A 22805-nucleotide genomic window follows, 5' to 3' on the forward strand; every position below is an offset into this window, starting at 1 on the left:
GCTTTAGCAGAAGGTAACTTGGATTCTGGTCCAAGGGTGTGGATTCCAATCACTTAACTCCAGCCTGGGTTGAGTCAGCAGTCTAGAGAAAGGGCCTCAGTCAAACAATCCTTAGGAGATCCAGTACTGTCCAACTAACCTTCATATATTCTCTCCACTCTAGTACATGGATATGCTTGACATTTTTAAAGAACAGGAAGCAGGCAGACACTTCCTATTTTACAAGGTGAAGCATCCCACTATCCTTGTATGCAAGATCAGTCCCTCCAGCAGAGTTTTGCATCTCATCCTTTCCCTTACCTTCTCATAAACCTCATGCATCAGCCATCTCCTCTCTCTTCCCCATCTTCAACATTCTCTTTCTCCTAACTCTTCCCCATCAGCATATGCACACTCCCAAGTCTCTGTCATCTTCATAAAAATTCTCCCTCGATCTTATGTGACCCTCCCACTACATCAGATCTTTCCAAGTTTAACGGAAATATAACGTGCATGTATGGTTTCCACTACTTCAATGCCCAATGTTCCAGTTATATTCTGCTGTATAATAAACCACCCCAAAACTTGGGGCTTAAAACAATAATCATTTAATTATACTCACGACTGTGTGGGTGAGGAATGTGGGCAAAGCTCACTAGATAATTCTGCTGTCCCATGTGCCATCTACTGAGGTCACTCAGTGGTATCCAGCTGGCTGGCTAGGTTGTTTTGGAGGGACCAAGATGACTTCCTTCATATGTGTGGCGCATTGGTGGGGATAACTGGAAAGCTGGGCTCAGCTGGGCTGTGCACTCTCTCTCCATGTTGTCTCTGGACCTCTCCATTTGGTTTCTCCAGCAGGGCAGTCAGACTTCTTACATGGTTCCTGAGGGATCCAAAAGACCAAGGCAAAAGTTACAGGATTCTTAAAACCTATCCTTGGCAGTCAAGCAGCATTAATTCCCTGCATTCTTTCAGTTAAACTTTTGTACAGGGCCCACCAGATTCAACAGTAGAGGGACTACACAGAGGTACAGTTACTTGGAGGCTTGGTTGATAGGAGTCACATGTTACAGACTACCGCCCCCATGTACTCCTCAAACCGCTGCATTCCCCATCACTCCACTGAAATTGTAATCTTTGAGGTAAAGACAGATGTCTTAGTTGTTAAATCCAATAGATGCCTGTCAGTACTTGTTTTGCTTGTTTTTTTGTTTGTTTATTTGGTTTTTTTTTTAGTTTTTTGTTTTTTGTTTTTGGAATTGGACCCTATTGACCACTAAATTCCTTCTTGAAATTCTCCTCCCCTAGCTTCTGTATATCACCTTTCCTTGTCTTTTCCTCAGTCTCCTAAAGTGACTTATTTCTTAGGCTCTCCCCTTATCTACTGGGCTTTGCTATCAGTTCTCTTCTCACTCTGCATATGCTACCTAGTTATATCAACTACACCTATAGCCTCATCTATCACTTAACTACTGGTGGTTCCTCAATATATAGCTCCATCCCAGACTTCTCTCCAGTGATCCAGAATCTCATGTACTCACCTAGATGTCCAGCGGGTACTTCAAACAGCCAAAGCTTAATTCATCTTCCTTACACATGCTCTCTTCCTTGTCTTTTCTCTCCTGTATTTACCACCCGCCTAGATGCCCAAGGCTGAAACTTGGAAGTCATCCTTAACTCTACCATCTCTCCTATTATACTGAATACAGTTTGTCACTGATCCCCAACCATTCAGCTTGCTAAAAAGCTTGTCAATTTATCTATTCCTCTCCATCCTAAATACTAGGTCTCTGGCAGAGGACTAGATAGGGTCTCAGTTCATCATTCTGATCTGTAAACCATATAGAAATTAACATTTACTATAATAAACTCAAACACCTTTTTTTATAAAGCAGAGGTGATCTAGAGATATCAGGACTAGAGATATTTAATGAGTTAAACTCCACATGGGGAGAAGCACTCAAGTTGGTAGCAATGGGATGTTGCCTTTTGGTAACCTCTAGGGTGAGGTTACTTCAGTTCCTGGGAAGCCCCAAGTAGGGGCTTATTGGCTAATCAAGCTCCTTATACCCCTGAGCATGCCATCCTGAAACATCATCGCATTTAGTGTGATTATAAAAACTGCCTTAATTAAGCCTCATCATCTGGATCTCACATCCAGATTGTGTGTACAATTTCTTAATACATTGCCAGCACATCGTGGCTACACACACCACAGGTTATATCACAGTGACCAGACAGATTCTGGCTTCTAGTAAATGACCAAATAGCTCCTATCAAACCCATCCTCCTTCAGATGTAACAACTATACACTCTGGACAATTTGTTTTTTAATTACCTGCAAGTATTGACAAGCAACCCAAGGCAGGCAGAAACTGGAGGACAATCTACATTTAAAAGAAGAGATCAAAACTAGATGAGATTCCCATTTTTAAGACTTTGAACCACAGGGTGGGCCCCAATCAGTTCCCTGATGGGTGAACCTTACTGACTTGAAGACAAGAGGACAGAGTTCAGAGTTTCCACAGCAGCTGAAAATTGTGGGGATAAAATCTTGGAATGGAGACAGCCAGATAGGCAGAGTCCTGAATTCTGTGTATAAACTCTACCCAAATCTCTGGCCGACCTCTGAATTATGCACTCATGGGACAGTCTCCAAACAGTCTGTATAAGACTAAAAGAACTGACTAGAGACTTCAGTTGCTGCCTGCCACAAGGGAGACAGAGCATGGAATTCGAGTTTAGTCACGTTAAATGCTGCTAAAACAAAAATGTCAATATTTTTCAGAGGGATATAATGGAATCCAGTTTCTCTAGAACATGTCCTCTGCAATATCCAGGAGACAAGTCAAAATGACTGAACATTGTTTGAGGAAAGTCAAAATGATTGAACATGTTTCCTATGGGAAACAGGAAAATGTAACCTATACCAAAGAAAAAAGGCAATCAATGAAGACTGACCCTGAGATGACTGACATGTTAGAATTAGCAGACAGGAATTTTTAACCAGCTATTATAATGATTCCCAAGGACACAGAGGAAAATATGCTCGTAATGAATAGTGACCAGCTGTACTGCAACCATGTAAAGATGAGCAGCCTATAGAGGTGGGTGGCTGGTTCACATTCTAGAAGATAGAAGAGACTGGGAGTGGCAAGCCTGGCCAGGACCTACAGTACCCACCAACACTATCTTAGTTCAGATTCTTACTGTTTTTCACGTAGACCATTAAAACAGTCTCAAAAATTGCCTCCCTGCTTCTGGTTACTATTTACTATGACCCCCCCCAACACACACAGAGACCCTAAACACATCTACAGTGATTCCAGAATTACCTATTTGAACACAGGTTTAATTAGGACTTTACTGATTCCAAGTAACAGAAACACCATTTGGGCCAAAGAGTTAATTTACTGGAAGTTTCACATAATCATAAGTAGATGAGCGTCAAGGACAAGTACAATCAGAGACTCAAACATGAACAGGAATCTTTCAATTGCTCATCCTGTAAGTTCACTTCATTCTCTGAAACAAGTTTCCTCCCCGTGGCTGTAAAATGGGCCACCAGCAGTTTCTGGCCACATAATCTCCTAGCTGTGCCACAAAACCAAGAGGCAATATTTTCCCTCAATTAAATTTTTAAAATTCGAAGAAAAATATTCTGATTGTCCTGACCTAGACCACATGCCACACCTCAACCAATCGAATCAACTGTGGCCATGGAGACAGGTACTGTGATTGGAAGCTCTCACGAGCACTGAATGGCTGGACAGGAGAGGAGCAGCGCACCAGAGTCACAGAGGGGTTCATTTCCAGGGCAAAGGAAGGACTCTGGGAAAAGAAACTGTCAAATGATAAAGGTCTAACAGGTTTCCTGTGGTCACCACTTCAATTTGTGGCAATATCGTCCTCCATGCAAATGTCAGTGTCCTGGGATTTCTCTTACAGCAGAGACTTCTGTTGTTCCCCAATATCTGTTCTCCCCTTCCCCCTACCCAGTATTTTACTGCGTGAAACATAAATGCAATGACCAGAGGACAAGTGTCACATGGTGGAGACGATGGGACAGAAAGTCCATACGTTATTTTGGATGGCTAATAACTCACAGCTGAACCTGATGCTAACTGACAACCCCCTCACTCCCCACATCTAATCAAGGCAAAATAACACTGAAGTTAAGAGTGTGGGTTACAGCCAAACCACCTGAGTTTGAATCTAGGCTCTGCCACTTACTAGTTCTGTTCAGCACATTACTTTATCTCTCTGTTCCTGTTTCCTTAGGTATAAAATGATGTTAATGTACCTCATAGGTTGGTTGTGAGAATTAAGATCATTCACGTAAGCACTTGGAACAGTGCTCAATGAGTATTAACTACCATTTTCAAGGCGTCTCAATTTTACCTACTAAAGATCTTGGAAGACAGTGTCTTCTTTCACAGCCCAAAAGTCACTTTACATCACTTCAATGAGCCATTGCCTCCTCCACAGCGTCCTCCACATTGCCTCAGCCTGAACTTTCTGAAACACCTTGATCTGACCATGTTACTCCTATTGGAAACCCCTCAATGATTCTTCCTATCCTACAAAATAAAGCCTTAACTTCTTAGCCTGGTGACCAAGGTTCCTTGCATAAGGGCCCGAATGGCCTTTCTGGGCTCATCTCCTGCCACTCCTCCACGATGCCCCAAAGCCCAGTCACACTGAACTATTCTCTACCATCAACTTCCTACCTGCCTCTAAAGTACTAACAACTCCCGTGTTCCCTCCCTCCTTAACTCTTTCCTCTGTTGGCTGCTGTGGCACCACACCCTCCTGGTTTTCTTCCAATTGCCCTGGCTATTCTTTTTCCATCTTTCTCACAGGTTTCTCATTCTTCAGCCCATCTGTGTCAAGGTTCCCAGGTTCCATCCTTAGCCCACTTCCTGTTTCACTGCATGTCCTGCCCCGGAGTGATGGCATCCCCTGGCAAGTTTCTAAGGTCCACCGACAGCCTCATGATCCCCGGATTTTCACTCCTAACCTTTCCTGAGTTTTTGTTTCAAATATCCTGATATATCACACCCCCTGAATAGACACCTCAACTTCAGCATGTCCAAAACCAAACTCACGTTCCCCACCCCAAACCCACTTCCCCTCTTTATTCTGAACCTGCTGCTGGCACCACCATCACCCAAGCCTGGAATTCTTCGATCTGCACATCTAAGAAATGACCAAATCCTAATTCATGTCCTCAATAACTCTCCAACCTGCCTTCTCGCTATACTCACTGCCACTGCTCTTGTTCTGGCCCAAATCCCCTCTAGCACAGACTCTGCCATAGTCACCTCCCTGCCTGCCTCCACTCACTCCTCCAATCCAATGGGCAACCTGTTACCCACCTCCAGCGAAAATCTCATCATGTCACTGCTCTGCTTGAAACTCTTCACTAGTTCCCACTGCTCCGTCAAACACAATTATTCTGTGCCTCATACTAGTTAAATATCTACTATTTACTGGAGCCTATGCTAAGTATGAGGAATGCTTGAAATGGCTGCTGCCTTTTAAGGAATTTATCATCTATCTGAGAAGACAGACATATAAATAACCACTAATAACATGATGTAATAAGTCCTGTGATAGACACACCAACAGAGTACTACAGGAGCACAAGACTTAGGGGTAGGAACCACATCTTCCTAATCTTTGTATCTCCAATATCTGATACCAAGTTTGATTAACTAGAGAATTTTATCTGAATACTGAAAGGATGTCCATCTCTGAGCCTCAGCTTCCCACTATATAAAATGGCTCACAACTCACATATCAAAGTCTATAATTATGTATGTTGCATATAACATACATACTATATACGTATATAATATGCATACATACGTATATAATATGCATAATATGCATGCATATTATATATGTATATATGTCTGATATAGTGCCAGAAGTCTCAAAATATGTCAGTTTTGCTTCTCCCCTCACCCCTTTAACTCCATCCATGGGAGGCATAGCAGAGGAAACAGCAGGTCAGTGATGTAAGAATTAGAAGCCCAACAACTGGAACAGCATCATTTCTGTCCTCTGGTAATGACAGAGTGGCTGCAGCACCAGGCAGCTCCAAAACAGCCTTGGGCAGGAACAGCAGTGCTCCAATACCATCAGAACAAAGGGAAAGAAATCACGACTTGAACTTTCGTGGACAGGAGAAAAAATCTGACGTGGACATAAACGTGGACTTCTAGATGGATAAGGGCTGCTCTTTTCCTCCGCTACTTGAATCCTTCTGCAATATCGCCACCTGGTGGCTATCTAGCATCCCTTTACTTAATTCCCCAGTGCAGTTTGCTCTGAAAGCCCACTGCACTGTGAAAGTTCTGGAAGGGAACAGCCTAGCTCAGTGAACTGTTCTCGGAAATGCTCAGAGTTAATCATATTCTTCTCCATGTCCTGCAAAATATCTTGTACTCAAGCTCTGTTATAGCACCTCTCATTGTATTACAATTGTTTACCTGCACACATTCATTCATGCACCCAACAAATTTGTAAGTGTCGTGCCTAGGACAGGCAGAGACACAATGATAAACAAAACCAGTTGACCGCATAAACAAAGAATTAAACATGTACACAGAGAATTAAAATAGCCATATTTCCAACCACTATAGAATAATTATTATAATATCTAACATTTGTTGAGCACTGAATACTGTATCTGTATTATCCCATTTAATGCTCACAACTCAGTGAGGTAAATAATATGATTATCCTCATGTTACAGATGAAGCAAAAGAGCGACAGAAAGGTTGGGTAAATTGTCCATAGTCACACAGCCAGGAAATGCTAGAGCTTGGATTCAAGCCTGCCCTGGGTCCAGAACCCATGCAATAGCTTTAAAAAAAAAACCAACTACTGTCCCCATAACCCCGCCTCAATGCATGTTTGATGATTCAATAAATAAAAACCTTGTACCTCCAAAACTCAAGGAGATAAAAGTTCAGGTAGTAGAATCTCGTAGTAGGAGGTTAAGCTGATCAGGAACTTGACTCCATCCCTCTGAATCTCACCTAGCCCCTGGAAATATGCTCTGCTTGATCCCTGCCTCTACTGAAGCCCTGCACCCGCCAAGCCCCAAAGTGAGTGCTACTCCTTTCATGTGTGAACAAACATAAACCTGAAAAAGCCAGTCCTTCAAGCTGGATCTTGAGCAGCTCACTGGGCCTAAATGTAAAATAAAGCCAACAAGCCGTTTTACTGACTAGGGGTCACACACATACTCTGAGGTCCCTGAAAACCAGCACTCTTGTATTTCAGACTTTCAGCGCTTCCCTGAACCAACCAATCATTGGCTCATCTGACTCAGCCAATCAGAGCTCAGCTGTGTTGACCAATCAGGGCTCAGCTATATGGACCAACCAGAACTCAGCTGCATTGACCAATCAGAACTAACCATGCTTCAATCCTTCGTTATAAATGTACTATTGTTTTACACTGGAGGCTAAGACTCCTGAGTTTGCAAACAGTTCACTGGAACAGAGTCTCTTTCCTCCAGTCTCCTTTTCAGACCTTTTGTTCACAGATGTTCTGTCTCAAATATAGCCCCCCAAAAAAAAAACAAAACAAAAAAAAAACCACTCCATATGATCCTTCCTAACATGATAGAGACTGTTGGCATTTTCAAGATGCTACCAAATTCTAAAAGTGAACAGAACAGAAATAAATTTCAGAAAGCATTCAAAAACAGTTTCTATTTTGACCACACTCACACGGTTTTTAGGCTTTGTGCATTTGATATTTGGATTTATGGCTAGACTCAGAGATTTAAAATGTGGCTGCCCACCAGCCAGCATAGTGGCTCACGCCTGTAATCCCAGCACTTTGGGAGGCTGAGGCAGGAAGATCGCTTGAGGCCAGGAGTTTGAGACCAGCCTGAGTAACATAGGGAGACAGCATCTCTAGAAAAAAATACAAAATTTAGCCGGGCATGGTGGCGTGCCCGTACTTTCAGTTACTGGGGAGGCTGAAGTGTGAGGATCACTTAAGCCCATGAGGCAGAGGTTGTGAAAAAGGAAAAGTTCTCTTGTCCCCCTTGCAGGGTGTGCAATGTGGGGTATAGCTCACTTATTCAGTGCCCCGCTGCTCAAACCTCTATGGGAGCATACGGATGGGCAGGGAGCCCCATAGCAGTGTCTAGGGGTGAATGTTTACAGCTGAAGCCCCAATGGGCGTGTGTTACAGGGTGTTCTTTTAGTTTAGCTGCCCGTAGGCAGCTTGCATTAGCTCAATTAGACCCCTACCTTATCGCAAGGACAGAGAGCTTTCTGTATCCTGGAGTTCTTGCCTTGGTGTACTGGAGGAATCAGATCACACGTGGGCTTGGAGAATGAGTTCAAGATTTTATTAAGTGGAAGTAGCTCTCAGTAGATGGGGGAACCAGAAGGGAGATGGCTTTCCTCTGGAGTCAGGCTGCTCACGACCCAGGCTTTTTTCTGACTGCCCTAGCCAAACTCCATGTCGTTCTGCCGGTCGATGGCCTCCCAGTGTGCTGGTACCTATCAGTGCATTCCTCTCCACATCCAGCCACCCGTGTGTTCCTCCACTGATGTGCTCCTCTCAAAGCTCAGCCACATGTGTGTCTGCCTGCTGGTGTCTTGGGGTTTTCATAGGCACAGGATGGTGGTATGGCAGGCCAGGGTGGTCTTGGGAAATGCAACATTTGGGCAGGAAAACAAAAATGCCTGTCCTCATCTAGGTCCATGGGCATAGGCCCGGGGATGGAGCCCTAGCCAGGGACCACACTCTTGCCTCCTTCCATATCATTGAAAGGGATCATGCTCTTCCCTTCCCAGTACTTCCCTTTCCCCTTCCATATCAGTTGCAGTGAGCTGAAATGGTACCACTGCACTCCAGCCTGGGTGAGAGAGTAAGACCCTGTCTCAAAAATAAAAATTGGCTGGGCGCAGTGGCTCACTCCTGTAATCCCAGCACTCTGGGAGACCGAGCCCAGTGAATCACTTGAGGCCAGGAGTTCAACACCAGCTTGGCCAACATGGTAAAACCCCATCTCTACTAAAAATACAAAATTAGCTGGGCGTGGTGGCGCATGCCTGTAATCCCAGCTATTTGTGAGGCTGAGGCAGGGGAATCGCTAGAACCTGGGAGGCGGAGGTTGCAGTAAGCCAAGATTGCACCACTGCACTCCAGCCTAAGCAACAGAGCGAGAAACTCCATCTCAAAAAAATAAATATAGGCCGGGCACGGTGGCTCATGCCTGTAATCCCAGCACTTTGAGAGGCCAAGGCAGGCAGATCACAAGGTCAAGAGATCGAGACCATCCTGGCCAACATGGCAAAACCCCATCTCTACTAAAAATACAAAAATTAGCTGGGTGTGGTGGTGTGCGCCTGTAGTCCCAGCTACTTGGGAGACTGAAGCAGGAGAATCACTTGAACCCAGGAGGCGGAGGTTGCAGTGAGCCAAGATTGTATCACTGCACTCCAGCCTGGTGACAGAGCAAGACTCCATCTCAATAAATAAACAAACACACAAATAAATAAAATAAAAATAAAATAAAATGGCTTTTAGTAAATACTCTGTGCAAGACATTGTGCATTGAACTACTGATGCATTCTCTCATTTAAACTTCTCACCAAACCTGTGAAGCAGGTAGATATTCCCATTCTACAAAGATAACAGGACCAAAGAGATAAAGTAAGTTTCCCAGGGTCACACAGCCAATAAGCAGAAGATCTGGCATTTGAACTTAAGTTGTCTGACATCAGGTCTTGAATTTTTTATGACTACGATATACAGCCTCCTCTCCTTATTTATTTATTTATTTTGAGACAGAGTCTCACTCTGTTACCCAGGCTGGAGTGCAGTAGTGGGATCAAGGCTCAGCGCAGCCTGGACCTCCCGATCTCAAGAAGCAATCTTCCCACCTCAGCCTCCCAAGCAGCTAGGACTACAGGCATGTGCCACCACACCCTGATAATTTCTGTCTTTTTTGTAGAGACAGGATTCCGGTGTTTTGTTTGTTTGTTTGTTTTTGTGGGTAGGGATCACAGAATAGTTTCTGGCTTTCCTCCAGGGATAAGCCTGGGTTTTATTCTTGCATTATTAATGCCCAGTGAGGGGAAATAATTACGTATAATCTTCATGGCTTGTGTTAAATTTAACTACTTCTTACTCACCACCTATTTTCTTCAACTAATCAGCTCTTGCTCACTCTGTAGGACTAGGTCAAAACTCATAGCTCCTGCAGGAAGCCTTCCCTGGTCTCTCCAATTACCCCCTTTAACATTGGTCTCTCCCAAATTCATTCTAAAGGAGAGGTACAAGTCTAATAAATTTTCTGGGGAATACCATAAACAGCAGAGGAAATTGGCAGTCCATCTCTGGGGGGTAAAAATGAGCTCAAACGTATCTCCAGATGTTTTCATATGTCTATGAGCACAGAAACAGTCTGACAGGGACAAAAACAACATGGTCTCACTGGCTGCCTATAGTTCTTACCCACTGGCCTGCTTGTGAATACAGCCCGGCCTCCACCCAGGACAGTCTTTTAGAGTCCTGAAGAGACAGGAGAAGGCCACCTTAAGCATTTTGTTGGTCAGTCCAAATCCTGCCCACCGCTAAGAAGTTCTGACCCAAATATATACATATATCAAGATTATTATTTCATATGGAGATCTGATTATGGCCCAGGCAAAACAGAAACCTATGAGTAGGGACTTTCAGAATAGCCGAGTAAGACCTTCCAAAAAATCTGCTCCTCAAATTAGTGATGAGAATATTGGCAAAATTGTTAAAATCAAGTTTTTCAATATGCTGGAAATTATCCAAAAGCTTGCAGCAATCTAAGGAGCATTTATTCAAGAAAACAACTGAATCTTGGCAAAAACACTGATCTTTGTGGCCTTTTAACTTGCTCTATTCACATCCCCTGCTCTATTGCTCAGTGATGGCCTTGAAAACCAGAAGCCTTGCAATTGCAGTAAGCTGTGAATTCCAGCTGCTGGGACAACTGGATATGCGTCTGGAAAACAAAGCTGGGCTCCTACTTTATACCACATGCCAAACTTACCTGAAAACAAAACAAAGGCATAGGAAAGAAAAATATAAAACTCCTAGAAAACACAGGTGTAAATCTTCAAAACCTTAGACATTCACATGAATTTTTACAATAAAAGAAGTGACTGAGACATGTTGTACCTTGGCCCATAACCATGTGGTCATTTGGTAGCCATATTCAACATTTATAACCAATATCTCTGAATGCTCACTGATTAAACAATTCCAACAGTACAAGGACTTCTACTTCTCTTTTTTTCCAGACAGGGTCTCACTCTGTCACCCAGGCTGGAGTGATCACAGCTCACTGCAGTCTCCACCTCCTTGGCTCAAGCGATCCTCCCACCTCAGCCTCCTGAGTAGCTGGGACCACAGGCATGCACCACCACGCCTGGCTAATTTTTGAATTTTCTGTAGAGATGGGGTTTCACCATTGTTGCCAGGCTGGTCTCATACTGGGCTCAAGCGACCCACCTGCTTTGGCCTCCCAAATTGCTGGGATTACAAGCGTGAGCCACCACACCCAGCCCTAGAACTTCCATTCTTACCTACAGATAGAATAGGTTACCCAGCAAAAATTACTGATGCATATAAAATCTAAAATGTGGCCACATATGGAGACTTTAAAAGTGAACCAGCATTCTCACCACTATGCCTGACTAGTCTTTTAAAAGAAAAAGTGTTCAGGATCGGCCTGGGCAACATGGTCAAACCCTGTCTATACAAAAAACACAAAAATTAGCTGGGCATGGTGGCAGTCTCCCGTAGTCCCAGCTATTTGGGAGGCTGAGGTGGGAGGATTGTTTGAGCCTGGGAGTCGAGGCTGCAGTGAGCCATGATCTCACCGTTGCACTCCAACTGTCAACACAGTGGGACCCTGTTTCAAAAAAAGTGAACCAGATTCTGCCAGATTAAAAGAATGAAACTTCCATACATGTCATTGGAAATAACATTGTGTTTTCATCTCACACAATGAGACAGAGGTGAGCAAATGTCCTTTCAATCTCTGATAACTAAGTACTATTATCAGGGAAGACTGAACAGCTAAATGTCTTCACAGTTTCAACACTAATGGTAGCCATGTGTCATATGTTAAACACCTCAAATAAGATATACTGAGGCAAACATTCACATAACCACAGCAAAGTAGAAATTGTTTTTTATAAACAACTCAAGATAATTGGCTGAAAATGATTAGTGAGACTTCCTCAAAGGCTCGTCAGCATAGGCAACTACAATATTAAATCTTGTTACTCTGATTTCCGGCTAGATGGCCAAATAGGAAAAGCTCTGGTCTGCAGCTCCCAGCGAGACCGAGGCAGAAGGCGGGTGATTTCTGGAGGTCAGGAGATGGAGACCATTCTGGCTAACATGGTGAAACTCTGTCTCTACTAAAAATACAAAAAACAATTAGCCAGGCATGGTGGCGAGCGCCTGCAGTCCCAGCTACTCGGGAGGCTGAGGCAGCAGAATGGCATCAACCTGGGAGGCGGAACTTGCAGTGAGCCGAGATAGGCCACTGCACTCCAGCCTGGGTGACAGAGCGAGACTCCATCTCAAAAACAAACAAACAAACAAAACAGAAAGTGGGTGATTTCTGCATTTCCAACTGAGGCAAACAGGGTCTGGAGCAGACCTCCAGCAAACTCCAACTGACTTATTACAAGGAAAACTAACAAAGAAAGGAATTCCATCAACATCAACAAAAAGGACGTTGACACCAAAACCCCATCCATAGGTCACGAACATCAAAGACCAAAGGTAGACAAAACCACAAAGATGGGGAGAAACCAGTGCAGAAAGGCTGAAAATTCCAAAAACCAGAATGCCTCTTTTCCTTCAAAGGATCACAACTCCTCATCAGCAGGGAACAAAAGTGGACAGAGAATGAGTTTGACGAACTGACAGAAGTAGGCTTCAGAAGGTGGGTAAAAACAAACTCCTCCAAGCTAAAGGAGCATGTTCTAACCCAATGCAAGGAAGCTAAGAACCTTGAGAAAAGGTTAGACGAATGGCTAAATAGAATAACCAGTGTAGAGAAGAACATAAATGACCTGATGGAGCTGAAAAACACAGCACAGGAACTTCGTGAAGCATACACAAGTTTCAATAGCCAAATCAAGAGGAAGAAAGGATATCAGTGATTGAAGATCAACTTAATGAAATAAAGCAAGAAGACAAGATTAGAGAAAAAAGAGTGAAAAGAAAAGAACAAACCCTCCAAGAAATATGGGACTATGTGAAAAGACCAAATCTACGTTTGACTGGTGTACCTGAAAGTGACAGGGAGAATGGAACCAAGTTGGAAAACACTCTTCAGGATATTATCCAGGAGAACTTCCCCAACGTAGCAAGGCAGGCCAACATTCAAATTCAGGAAATACAGAGAACACCACAGAGATATTCCTCAAGAAGAGCAAACCCAAGACACATATCATCAGATTCACCAAGGTTGAAATGAAAGAAAAAATATTAAGGGCAGTCAGAGAGAAAGGTCGAATTACCCACAAAGGGAAGCCCATTAGATTAACAGCAGAACAGCCAGAAGAGAGTGGGGGCCAATATTCAACATTCTTAAAAAAAAGACTTTTCAGGCCGGGCGCGGTGGCTCAAGCCTGTAATCCCAGCACTTTGGGTGGCCGAGATGGGCGGATCACGAGGTCAGGAGATCGAGACCATCCTGGCTAACACGGTGAAACCCCGTCTCTACTAAAAAATAAAAAAAACTAGCCGGGTGAGGTGGCGGGCGCCTGTAGTCCCAGCTACTCGGGAGGCTGAGGCAGGAGAATGGCGTAAACTCGGGAGGCGGAGCTTGCAGTGAGCTGAGATCCGGCCACTGCACTCCAGCCCGGGCGACAGAGCGAGACTCCGTCTCAAAAAAATAAATAAATAAATAAATAAATAAATATAAAAGAAAAGACTTCAACCCAGAATTTCACATCCAGCCAAACTAAGCTTCGTATGTGAAGGAGAAATAAAAGCCTTTACAGACAAGCAAATGCTGAGAGATTTTGTCATCATCAGGCCTGCCTTACAAGAGCTCCTGAAGAAAGCACTAAACATGGAAAGGAAAAACCAATAGCAGCCACTGCAAAAAACATGCCAAATTGTAAAGACCATGACGCTATGAAGAAACTGCATCAACTAACGGGCAAAATAACCAGCTAGCATCATAATGACAGGATAAAATTCACATATGACAATATTAACCTTGAATGTAAATGGGCTACATGCCCAAATTAAAAGACACAGACTGGCAAATTGGATAAAGAGTCAAGACCCATCAGTGTGCTGTATTCTGGAGACCCATCTAATGTGCAACGACACACATAGGCTCAAAATAAAGGGATGGAGGAAGATCTACCAAGCAAATGGAAAGCAAAAAAAGCAGGGGTTGCAATCCTAGTCTCTGATAAAACAGACCTTAAACAGTGGAGGTCCACTCCAGACCCTGTTTGCCTCAGTTGGAAATGCAGACATCACTGGCCTTCTGTGTCAATCTCGCTGGGAGTTGCAGACCAGAGCTGTTCCTATTCAGCCATCTTGCTGGAAATCAGAGTAACAAGATTTAATATTGTAGTTGCCTATGATGACAAGCCTTTGAGGAAGTCTCACTAACCATTTTGAGCCAATTATCTTGAGTTGTTTACAAAACGATCAAAAGAGACAAACAAGGCCATTACATAATGGTAAAGGGATCAATGCAACAAATATATCCTAAATATACATGCACCCAATACAGGAGCACCTAGATTCATAAAGCAAATTCTTAGAGACCTACAAAGAGATTTAGAGTCTGACACAATAATAGTGGGAGACTTTAACACCCCATTGTCAATATTAGACAGATCAACGAGACAGAAAATTAACAAGGATATCCAGGACTTGAACTCAGCTCTGGACCAAGCAGACCTAACAGACATCTACAGAACACTTCACCCCAAATCAACAGAATATACATTCTTCTCAGCACCGCATTGCATGTATTCTAAGATTGACCACATAATTGGAAGTAAAACACTCCTCAGCAAATGTAAAACAGCAGAAATCACAACAAACTGTCTCTCAGACCACAGTGCAATCAAATTATAAGTCAGGATTAAGAAACTCACTCAAAACTGCACAAATACATGGCAACTGAACAATCTGCTCCTGAATGACTACCAGGCAAATAACAAAATGAAGGCAGAAATAAAGATGTTCTTTGATACCAATGAGAACAAAGACATAACGTATCAGAATCTCTGGGGCACTTTAAAGCAGTGTGTAGAGGGAAATTTATAGCACTAAATGCCTACAAGAGAAAGCAGGAAGATTAAAATCAACACCCTAATATCACAATTAAAAGAACTAGAGAAGCAAGAACAAACAAATTCAAAAGCTAGCAGAAGACAAGAAATAACTAAGATCAGAGCAGAACTGAAGGAGAGAGAGACACGAAAAACCCTTCAAAAACAATCAATGAACCCAGGAGCTGGTTTTTTGAAAAGATTAAACAGAATAGATAGACCACTAGCCAGACTAATAAAGAAGAAAAGAGAGAAGAATCAAATAGACACAATAAAAAATGATAAACGGGATATCACCACCAATCCCACAGAACTACAAACTACCATCAGAGAATACTATAAACACCTCGATGCAAATAAACTAGAAAATCTAGAAGAAATGGATGAATTCCTGCACATATACACCCTCCCAAGACCAAACCAGGAAGAAGTAGAATCTCTGAGTAGACCAATAACAGGTTCTGAAATTGAGGCAGTAATTAATAGCCTACCACCCAAAAAAAGTCCAGGACCAGACGGATTCACAGCCGAATTCTACCTGAAGTACAAAGAGGAGCTGGTACCATTCCTTCTGAAACTATTCTAAACAATAGAAAAAGAGGGAATCCTGCCTAACTCATTTTATGAGGCCAGCATCATCCTGATACCAAAACCTGGCAGAGACACAACAAAAAGAGAATTTCAGACCAATATCCCTGATGAACATCAATGTGAAAATCCTCAATAAAATACTGGCATACCGAAACCAGCAGCACATCAAAAAGCTTATCCACCACGAGCAACTCAGCTTCATCCCTGAAATGCAAGGCTGGTTCAACATATGCAAATCAATAAACATAATCAATCACATAAACAGAACAAATGACAAAAACCACGATTATCTCAACAGATGCAGAAAAGGCCTTCGACAAAATTCAACAGCCCTTCATGCTAAAAACTCTCAATAAACTAGGTATTGATGGAACGTATCTCAAAATAATAAGAGCTATTTACGACAAACCCACAGCCAATATCACACTGACTGGGCAAAAACTGGAAGCATTCCCTTTGAAAACCAGCACAAGACAAGGATGACCTCTTTAACCACTCCTATTCAACTTAGTATTGGAAGTTCTGGCTAGGGCAATCAGGCAAGAGAAAGAAATAAAGGGTATTCAATTAGGAAAAGAAGAAGTTAAATTGTCTCTGTTTGCAAATGACATGATTGTATATTTAGAAAGCTCCATCTCTCAGCCCAAAATCTCCTTAAGCTGATAAGAAACCTGCGAAGTCTCAGGATACAAAATCAATGTGCAAAAATCACAAGCATTCCTATACACCAATAACAGACAGAGAGCCAAATCATAAGTGAACTCCCATTCAATTCACAGATGCTACAAAGAAAATAAAATACCTAGGAATCCAAATTTCAAGGAATGTGAAGGACCTCTTCAAGGAGAACTACAAACCACTGCTCAACAAAATAAAAGAAGACACAAACAAATGGAAGAAGATTCCATGCTCATGGGTAGGAAGAATCAATATCGTGAAAATGACCATACTGACCAGAGTAATTCATAGATTCAATGCTATCCCCATCAAACTACCACTGACTTTCTTCACAGAAATGGAAAAAAACTACTTTAAAGTTCATATGGAACCAAAAAAGAGTCCACATAGCCAAGACAAACCTAAGCAAAAAGAACAAAGCTGGAGGCATCACGCTACCTGACTTCAAACTATACTACAAGGCTACAGTAACCAAAACAGCATGGTTCTGTACCAAAACAGAAAGATAGACCAATGGAACAGAACGGAGGCCTCAGAAATAACACCACACATCTACAACCATCTGATCTTTGACAAACCTGACAAAAACAAGAAATGGGGAAAGGATTCCCTATTTAATAAATGGTGTTAGGAAAACTGGCTAGCCACATGCAGAAAGCGGAAGCTGGAATCTTTCCTTACGCCTTATATAAAAATTAACTCAAGGTGGATTAAAGACTTAAACGTGAGACCTAAAACCATGAAAACCCTAGAAGAAAACCTAGGCAATACCATTCAGGGCATAGGGATGGGCAAAGACTTCATGACTAAAACACCAAAAGTAGTGGCAACAAAGGCCAAAATAGACAAATAGGATCTAATTAAACTAAAGAGCTACCACACAGCAAAAGAAACTATCAGCAGTGAACAGGCAACCTACAGAATGGGAGAAAATTTTTGCAATCTATCCATCTGACAAAGGGTTAATATCGAGAATCTACAAAGAACTTAAATTTACAAGAAAAAATCGAACAACTCCGCCAAAAAATGGGCAAAGGATACGAACAGACATTTCTCAAAAGAAGACATTTATGTAGCCAACAAACTTATGAAGAAATGCTCATCATCACTGGTCATTAGAGCAATGCAAATCAAAACTACAATGAGATACCATCTCATGCCAGTTAGAATGGCGATCATTAAAAAGTCAGGAAACAACAGATGCTGGAGAGGATGTGGAGGAATAGGAATGCTTTTACACTGTTGGTGGGAGTGTAAATTAGTGCAACCACTGTGGAAGACAGTGTGGTGATTCCTCAAGGATCTAGAAGCAGGAATAACATTTGACCCAGCAATCCCATTACTGGGTATATACCCAAAGGATAATAAATCATTCTACTATAAAGACACATGCACATGTATGTTTACTGCAGCACTATCCACAATAGCAAAGTCTTGGAACCAACACAAATGCCCATCAATGACAGACTGGATAAAGAAAATGTGGCATATATACATCATGGAATACTATGTAGCCATAAAAAGGATGAGTTCATGCCCTTTGCAGGGACATGGATGAAACTGGAAACCATCATTCTCAGCAAAGTAATACAAGAAGAAAAAAACCAAACACCACATGTTCTCACTCATAAATAGGAGTTGAACAATGACAACACATGGACACAGGGAGGGGAACATCACACGCTGGGGCCTGTCAGGGGGTTGGGGGCTGGGGGAGGGACAGCATTAGGAGAAATACCTAATGCAAATGATGAGTTGATGGGTGCAGCAAACCAACATGTCACATGTATACCTATGTAACAAACCTGCACGTTGTGTACATGTACCCCAGAACTTAAAGTATAATAACAAAAAAAGAAAAAAAAATCTTGTTACTCACTGAATAGTTGGCCAATGTTAATATTATTACTACTTTTTACTTACAAAAAACTCCACACACTTCTGTTAGTTTTAATCAAGATGTTCAGTTAAAAAATAAATAGTTCAAGATCTTACTTTAAAAGGAGGCACAATTATCTATGGATTTTTCATTTATCCACAGCAATTTCATTTAGCATAATGGATAAATTCTCTTTCCATTTTCTCCTCTACTGTCTACTCTGAAGTCTCTGGGATCAAAGCACCCCTCATCAGCAGCAAAGCAAAATGCTTTGTGTACCAGCCTGTTTCTTCTCTACTATTTGCCTTCCTTGCTCCTTTTACTTCAATCCTTTTATGTTAACCAAGCTCTCCACCTCTGTTTGAATTACTATTGCTTCATAATAAACCAATCCAAATTTAGTGGCATTAAACAATCATTTTACTTTGTTCTAGGATTCTGTGGTTTAAGAATTGAGACATCATGGAACAGAGACAGCTTGTTTCTACTTCATGATGTCTGGGGCCTCAGCTGGGAAAACCAGAAGGCTGGGGGCCATAATCATTTAGGAGTTTTCATTTATAGGCTACTGGTAAATGTTGGCTATTAGCTGGAACCTCAGCTAGGGCTGTTGATCAGAGGACCTATAGGTGGCCTTACCATAGGCCTGGGCCTTCTAACAGTACGGCAGCCTCAGGGTGATCAGACTTTGTACACGGCAGCTCAGGGCTGTAAAGGTGAATGTCACTGCACGTGAGCCAGAAGCTACACTGCCTCTTATAACCTAGCCTCAGAAGTCACAGTCTCACTGCCCCCTATTCTATTGGTTAATATAATCAAAGTCTGCCCAGATTGAAAGGAGAGGAGATATTTGACCCTACTTCTCAATGGAAGGTTGGCAAGGTCACATTACAGAAGAGAGTATGGGATGAGAGGTACTATGGTGGCCATCTCTGAAAAATATAATCTGCCACTTTCTCCCATGTACTTCTCATGCTTAAGTATACTTTGATCTGATTTTTTAGGGAAAAACCACCTCGGAGACTAATACTTTAACTGAGGCTCATGGTAACCAGAGGGCTCGGCACAGTGGCTCATGCCTGTAATCCCAGCACTTTGGGAGGCCAAGGTGGAAGGATCACTTGAGGTCAGGAGTTCGAGACCAGTCTGGCCAAGATGGCAAAACCCCATCTTCACTAAAAATACAAAAATTAGCTGGGCGTAGTGGCGCACATCTGTAGTCCCAGCTACTTGGGAGGCTGAGGAAGGAGGATCACCTGAACCCAGGAGGCGGAGGCTGCAGTAAGCCAAGATCGCACCACTGCACTCTAGTCTGGGTGACAGAGCAAGACTCCATCTCAAAAAGAAAAAGAAAAAGATAACCAAATGCTTTCACCCACATCCAGCCCCAAGCTTTCCTGTTCAGCATAGCTGACTATTTATCTACTATAAATGGCCAGGAAATCTGGCCTCCAATAAGCTGTTGGACTCAGCACTGATCACTCTGGAGGAAAAAAAGCAGCCACTGACATGTGGCAACTGGCCTGGCACTCGAAGCTGGGCCTTGGTGTTCTCCCGATGCACATAACAATTTCTAAGCTGCCACTATCAGACAAGGCCACTATGTGACCACAGTGACCAAGAAAAAAGCAAGACCACCTCGTAATTGTATCTGAAGAAACAAAACATGAACTTTGACCAGGCCATAAAAATGACCAAACACTCTGCTATCCTGGGTAACAGTGACTGTTGCTACTTTACCAATTAGCCTCCTTCTGGATAAGATTCATTAAGATACCAAATCATAGAATTATTCCCATTTCCTAACAGAGTCCAATCCAGGGCAAAGCCTCACTTATTTAAATCTTGCCCAAATTCACCTAACACAGATTCAAATCCCATAATAAGTCCTTGCTGACACCCTCCAACAGAGAAGCACCACAGCACCCATGGTGTGTGCTCTCCCTCCATGTAATGCACTGAGCAATCAACCCAACCTGTTCAACCACAGGTGTGTTCCTGGTGGTCTTGGGCTAGAGGGCACTGACAACTCCTCTAAGGACCTTGCATAATAAAACTCATTTCTAGCAGAGGTCACTTCCCATCCCCTGAATTCTAGCTTTCAGTCAGACTTTCGATTTGGCTCTTTTACACTGCAGTTTTGGCAGACAATTATATAAACTCCTTAGACTGCCAGAAGCTATTAAATTGCCCCTAAAGTTTTATATATGTGTGTATACACACACACACACACACACACGTCTTAAATATATGTGTATATGAGATCTGGTCCCCCAGGTTTCCTCCTTATCACCTTATCAAGTACAGAAAGGTTATTCCAATAACAGTGGCAACAGCTGCCCTGTCCCCAGCATGGTCACAGGACCTAAAGGAAATATGGCTTCACACACACAGAGTGCTTAAGCCTCTGCTTTGGGAAAAGCAATAGGTAGGCACAGGACATCTCAGTTGCAGATCCCAGATTCACAATCCTATTTCTGCCACCTCCTCCTCCTCCTCCTCCTCCTCCTCCTAGTGTATTCTTCATTTTTATCCTAATCTTATTTTGCAAAGAAAAAACGTGACAATATCATTACCCTTTTCCTCCTTTCCTTTATAGTTCTCATTTGCTTGATGCAAGGACTCTTACCCTCAGAAAAACCGTTCCAAAGAAAACACTGACCTCCATAACCTAGTAGTTCAGTGCCAGACCAGAATCCCCACCCAACTTCAGGTCAGAGACACATACTGATTTAAAGTTTAGTTTAAGGAATCAGCTGTAGCACACAGAAAATATGGACTGGAAACAATCCCATCTGAACTTGAATTCTGGAGTAATCGTGTTTGCTGCTTTGACACTCTTGACCCAAAATTCTCCTTCACAACCATCTGTAAACTCTCAGGGTCCCTGAGATACTGCATGTTCATGCAACAAAATTAAATCATTACTACTCAGGCATCATTTAGGAAATGGAGCTGCAGAGTTCAAACTTACATAGGTTTGTTTTATCTCCTCACATTTCACGAAAAATAACACTGCCTGTAAGACTAGGTGTGGATTTAGACAGAGATGAGGACTAGTGTGGACGGGCAGGGTAAGTGCACAAGCATGAAGTGAGAGGCTCACCAATCACGTGGAAAATCTGATTAATTTTCAGGAGTCATATGTGGTTGTCTTGCTGACTCCTTTGGAATATGGATATGATAGAGAACAGATTTTTCTTTTTTTTTTTTTTTTTTTTTTTTTGAGATGGCGATCCATTCTTGTCGCCCAGGCTGGAGTGCAATGGCACGATCTCGGCTCACTGCAACCACCTCCGCCTCCCAGGTTCAAGTGATTCTCCTGCCTCAGCCTCCCAAGTAGCTGGGACTACAGGCGCGCACCACCACACCCAGCTAATTTTTGCATTTTCAGTAGAGACGGGGTTTTGCCATATTGGCCAGGATGGTCTCGATCTCCTGACCTTGTGATCTGCCTGCCTTGGCCTCTCAAAGTGCTGGGATTACAGGCGTGAGCCACCACCCCCAGCCTAGGAACAGATTTCTGAAACATCCAAGGCACTGGCCATCCTAGCACCTTGCTGGCCCCTACAAACACTCACAATAGACTCAGGCCAGTTTGTATGGACTTTTTGGTTGTCTTTTTATGTGTGTCTGAGTGTTTGGTTTGGGGTTTCACTTATTTTGTTTTGTAACTGGCCTAGCAAGATTTGGGATGAAGCATTGACTAGAGTCTAGAATGATCAGTGAAATTTCTGAAAATGTGTCCTAGCCTTTTTCAGGGTCATGGAAGGGGGTTTGAACAGGAGGTATAACTGTGGACTGCCACCCTACAGGAGTCTGTTTAGGGCCAACCCCTAAAGGAAGGCTTCAAATTAATCTGTAACACAATGAGATTTCCGATTCTGTGTTCTAGAGTAAATAAAATGATTACAGTCACACCTTGCAAAGCAACAGGAATATATTCTGAGAAATGCATCGTTAGGCAATTTCATTGTGAGAACATCATAGACAGTACTTACACAAACCTAGAGTGTGTGTGTGTATATATACATATTTTTTTCTCATATGAAAAACAAAATGTCCCAGTACCAATAATGAACATCAATCATTACCCCAACTGATCTGCAAGGCCAGTATCAAGTGCTGTATATCAGGTTTCTATATATGCTCCATTATAATCTCATGGGACTACCATTATAATCTCATGGGACAACGATGGTGGTCCATCGTTGACCAAAATGCCACTATGCAATGAATGACTGTATTTCTTCTAAAGGGAGGGTTTTATTGGTGGGGGGGAACTACCTACCAATTCTGACTTCTTACACTAATCTTTCTCTGTCAATTAG

The 22805-nt window shown here is 42.6% G+C and overlaps 1 protein-coding gene across 2 annotated transcripts in view; it reads right to left on the reverse strand.

Annotated features, from left to right (window-relative positions):
• Positions 1 to 22805, reverse strand: part of SLC25A53 (solute carrier family 25 member 53) — a 58361-nt gene that overhangs the window by 32054 nt on the left and 3502 nt on the right. For both annotated transcript variants that reach the window (XR_007722570.1, XR_007722569.1), the window contains exon 2: positions 602 to 865. The gene's annotated coding sequence lies outside the window, so the exon portion shown is untranslated. The remainder of the gene's footprint in view (positions 1 to 601; positions 866 to 22805) is intronic.

The sequence above is a fragment of the Macaca thibetana genome, chromosome X (assembly GCF_024542745.1).
Source record: "Macaca thibetana thibetana isolate TM-01 chromosome X, ASM2454274v1, whole genome shotgun sequence".
Classification (NCBI taxonomy): domain Eukaryota; kingdom Metazoa; phylum Chordata; class Mammalia; order Primates; family Cercopithecidae; genus Macaca; species Macaca thibetana.